The 5,168-nt window shown below is 41.2% G+C and overlaps 1 non-coding gene across 1 annotated transcript; it reads right to left on the reverse strand.

Moving 5' to 3' along the window:
- Positions 1-353: 353 nt before the first annotated feature.
- On the reverse strand, positions 354-460 carry LOC141603122 (small nucleolar RNA R71). Its single transcript, XR_012525017.1, has one exon. It is a non-coding gene; the product is annotated as a small nucleolar RNA R71 (small nucleolar RNA).
- Positions 461-5,168: the final 4,708 nt, after the last annotated feature.

Genomic DNA, 5,168 nt, shown 5'->3' on the forward strand with positions numbered 1-5,168 from the left:
ACTCCGTACCCACCGAGGAGAACCTACCCAATGGTACTCCTACACCACAACATCTAACCAGAAATTTTATTGCCAAATCCGCCTTTATCCAATTAGTCGAAAGGAGCCAATTTGGGGGGATGCCTAGTGAAGACCCTCATTCTCACATGGAAACCTTTTGCGACTATTGTGATGCGATTTCTCAAACCGGTGTAACTCAAGACCAAATTCGATGGGTCTTATTTCCCTTTTCTCTAATTGGAACCGCGAAGCAATGGTTGAAGGGCCTTGACAAGGCCACTCTCGGAATAGATTCTTGGAAGAAGTTGGCTCTAGCTTTCTACAAAAAAATCTACCCACCGGAAAAGACTAACATGCTAAGAGCTCAAATTATGGGTTTTAAGCAAAGGGATGAAGAATCTTTGTATGAAGCTTGGGAGCGGTTCAAGGGAATTTGTCGCTCATGTCCTCACCATGGACTTAGCGAATGGTTCTTGGTACAACAATTTTGGAATGGTTTATATGAAGATTCAAGGAACATTCTCAACATGGGATCAAATGGAATGTTCATCGAAGTTGATGACAATCAAACATGGAACAAGATTGAGGAAATGGCGGTCCATAACTCACAATATAGTAGACCTCGCAAGGCTACTAGAGGAGGAAAGCATGAAGTGGACTCCGTTACTCAATTGGGTGCTCAACTTAGTGCTCATATTGACACAATCAATTTGAAGTTTGAAAAAGCTATGGCTAGACTTGAAGAAGTCTCAAAATCACCAAAGCATCATGTTAATGCCATGACGGCATCTTCATCAATCCCAAGTGGGATATGTGAGAATTGTGGAACTTTCGGACATGACCAAAGTGAATGTAGGGGAACAAATGAACAAGTGAATGCTTTCCAAGCATACAAGAGTGGTACCCCTTATTCCAACTATTACAATGAGAACACCAAATTCCATCCAAATATCTCATACAAAAGTCAAAATGTTCAAAACCCTCAAACAACATACACTCCACCTCCCATGAGAAACCAAAATCAAAGACCCTTTTACAATCAAAACCAAGGTTACCAAAATCAAAATCCATACAATCACCAAAATGACCAAGGTTTTGATGTCCAAAAAGCGGTCCTCCAAATGCAAAAGAATCAACAAGAATTTTTCACTCAAATGCAAAAAGATAGCCAAGCAAAGGAAACCACCATCAACAACATCCTAGCTCACACCAAGATGTTGGAAACCCAATTGACTCAACTAGCATCTTCAAGCTCACAAAGACAAAAGGGGCAATTACCACCTCAAAGTAATCCCCCAAGACATGAAACGGTTAGTGCCATTCACTTGAGAAGTGGTACTAGGTATGAAGCACCGAAGAAGCAAGTTGAGGATGAAGTTGTGGAAGCTAGTGATAAGGAAGAAATTGTGCAAAACTCCAAAGATGGAGAATCATCAAAAGAAGAAAGTTCAAAGAAAAATGAAGACAAGGTCAAGGAGAAAGAGCCCATTGTGATTAGACTTCCTTTTCCAAGTCGTCAAGCCAAGCCCAAATTTGACGACCAACTTGGAAAGTTCATGGAAATTGTGAAGAATTTGGAAGTCTCGATTCTTTTCACGGAATTAATCAATCACGTACCGGCCTATGCGAAATACATGAAAGATATCCTCACAAAGAAGAAGTCAATCCGGAAACTTGAGACTATCGCCTTCACTAAGGTGAGTAGTGCAATACTTCAAGGAGTTCACCTCCAAAACTCAAAGATCCGGGAAGCTTCTCAATACCGTGTACCATTGGCGACACAACGATCAACAAAGCCTTATGTGATCTAGGGGCTAGTGTGAGTGTTATGCCGTACTCGGTGAGTAAAAGGTTAGGGATGGGAGAGCTTAAATGCACCAACATCACACTCCAAATGGCCGATAGATCTACGAAGACACCATTAGGGATATGGGAAGATGTCCCCGTGCGAATTGGGAAGTTTTTCATCCCGGTGGACTTTGTCATTGTTGATATGGAGGAAGATTCCAACATTCCTATCATTCTAGGAAGACCTTTCCTACACACCGCGGGTGCGGTGATCGATGTGAAGCATGGTGAGCTCACTCTAGAAGTGGGAGATGAAAGCATAACCTTTAATCTTGACAAGACTATGAGAGCTCCTCGTTTGCATGAACCATGTTTCATGATCGATCATTATTGCCGAAAGCTTGAGAGGAAGAAATCGGAACTCCAATGGAAGAAGAAAATTGAAGATGCTCCATTCAAAGAGCAAGTGAATTGTGACAAGGAGAGCTTGCAAATCTCATCAAAATCAATCAAAGAAGAAAAGGATGGCCTCATTAGCCAAGAGAAGAATTTGGGAGAGTTGTCTCCATCAAATCAAGAAATTTTCAATGATCAACTTAATGAAGTTTGTGGTCTTTGGGACGACGAATTTGAAGGGATTTTTAATCCCTACATTGGTAATGCCATCGATCAAGATCGACAACAAGGGCAAAGGACTATTGAAGACCTCTAACATGATAACGAACAAACTTTTGATTATTTCTTAAAGGTGTTGAGCAACATCAACAACACCTTGAACATGCCCCTTTGACATCTTATCAAGAATGAGAGTTTGGTGGAGTCCTCCCTAAACCACCATTTGTAAATATTTCTAACTCTCTAACTCGCATTTCAATTCTTGTATTGCAATTTTTGTCATCTTTGGATTTTTATTTACTTTGATCAAGATAATTGTCGTGTTTGAGAGAAGTGAGGGAGGGACTAATAATTTCAATTGATGTGTAGTGCTTTAGCTTTGTGTAGGGATGGTAATTGCCTAGGCTAATCATGCATTAGTAACGCCCCCACAATGACGAACACGAGATATGAAGAAGAATGGAAGGATAATAAGGGAAATGCATTGTACACGGATGGAACTGAATCCGGGTACAAAGGGGTCGAATCCGAGCGGATTCGGGAGAATCCGCCCGTTTTCTTGCAATCCGACCGTACTGGGCAGAAGACGCACGTCCCTATGAGATGAAATTTTGAAATATTTTTGACTGTAAGAGAATCCGGGCGTCCTAAATAGCAATCCGCTCGTCTCTGGAAATCCGTCCGTCTTGTGAAGAAGACGCCCGTCTTCTCTGCTGAGGAAAACAAGAAAAATTCCTGGACTGAAATCCGTCCGTCTTCTGGAGAATCCGCCCGTCCTGTATCAGCAAATCCGAGCGTCTTCTCTTGAATACGCCCGTCTTTAGGCGAGTTTTATCAAACCCAGAAAGTGCAGAATCCGCCCGTATTAGGCAGAAACCGCACGGATTGCCCCTGCACTTCGAATTTTTCGGTCTTTATAAAATCCCTCCCACCTTCATTCATTCATTTATTCATTCATAACACTACTTCAAAACATCAAAACCCTCATCCTCTCCATCACAAAAACAAAATCCCTTAACTACATTCACCAAAATCAAATCAAAACATCCTTTCAACAACAAATCAATCACTCCTTTTTCAATAAAAATCAAAACCAAGCACAAAATCTTCAACTTTTGAGTCGATTTTTGAATTCATAAAGGCAAAGCCTTTCACCTTTAAATCGATTTGGGTACACTACAAATTGAAGATTTTTCATTCTTTTCTTGGTTAATTCATCAATGGCAAGGACTAAGGGAGCAACAAAGGCAACAAAGGCACCAAAGACACTTTCACAAAGGCAAAAGGCTCTTCAAGCAAAGAAAGCATTGGCTATGGTGGTAGCAACCCCAAACTTGGAAGTGCAACAACAACAACAACCTTCTATGGGAGCAACAACATCTTCTACTCCGGAAATCGATCAACTTTTGCATTATCCGGAGGTAACTTTTATTTCCAAAACCCATAGAGATACTTTTGCCAAGTTTGCTAGGAAATCATTTCAATCCACCAAATTTATATGTGAAGACACCTTGGAAAAGTTGGGTGTCCTTGAGCAAACTAGAGCCTTTTTCAAAGCAATGGGGTTGAAGAAATTGTTTGAATCAAAAGAATTGACATACCCCTCCCTTACCTTGGAGTTTTTGAGTTCTTTGAAAGTCACCAAAGTTGAGACTAGGGAAAATCTCGAGTTTCGTCTAGCTAATGTTAGTAGACGCATTTCCTTTAGAAAATTGGGTGAAATTTTGGGTCTTAGTGATGAACCGAGTTATTTTAAGAATTATGGAAAGTATGACCCCGACCCTCTTTGGGAGGCAATTTCCGGAAGGAAATTTGAGGATTTTCATGCGAGTCATGCTCTTTTGGTCCATCATCCGGGCATAAGAGTATGGCACAAGGTCATAGGAAACACCATTATTGCAAGGAAAGATACCAACCATTTCACCAAACTTGATTTTATTCTTCTTGAATCGGCTTTGAACATTGGAAGAGTACACACCAAGCCTTTCAACTCTTTGATGCTTTTGGTAGATAGATGGCTCAACATTGATTGTGGGAAGAAGGGCACTACCGTTATTGTTAATGGCGGCCTAGTCACTATCCTAGCTAAGTACTTTGATCCTAACTTCAACAAGGATAACAAGTATAAAGCAAAGGAGGGTGGTCATCTTGTTGATTTGCATACTATGATACACAAGTACAAGTGGGTTGCCCATAACCCACTTGACACCAAGTATGGATGGCTCACTAGTGAGGCTAGATCGTTCACTTTGCCTTCAAAGATTTGTCTTCTAAGCGTCCACCGGACCAATTATCTACTTCCCCTTTCAAAAGAGGCCGAGTATATTATCCAACAACAAAAGGGTGAACTTGAAATACCCTCCTCTTCCATTGTCATACCACCTTACCCTTTTGAGTACCAAGAGTTCAAGCCGGAAGGAGTTGAAGCTAGAAATGATTATTTGACTCTTCTCATGCAAGCAATGCATAAGCAAGCCTTTGAGGATCGGAAAAATGCTTACTTGGCTCAATATCCACCCCTCCTACACTTAGCTAGGCAAGGACTACTTGATCCATCAGGTCCTTTGCCTAGTTGGGCGGATAGAGAAGTCCTATTTCCGGGTGCATCTAGGGTCGTTTTGGGTGACAATGAGGTTGTTGGTAATGAAGAAGTTGATGATAACATTGATGAGGAAGCAAGTGAAGAAGGAGAGAAGGATGGTGAGCAAGATGATGAGCAAGGTGAGGAACAAAGTGAAGAAGCAAATGAAGAGGGAAGTGGCAAT

Source organism: Silene latifolia, chromosome 9 (assembly GCF_048544455.1).
Source record: "Silene latifolia isolate original U9 population chromosome 9, ASM4854445v1, whole genome shotgun sequence".
Classification (NCBI taxonomy): domain Eukaryota; kingdom Viridiplantae; phylum Streptophyta; class Magnoliopsida; order Caryophyllales; family Caryophyllaceae; genus Silene; species Silene latifolia.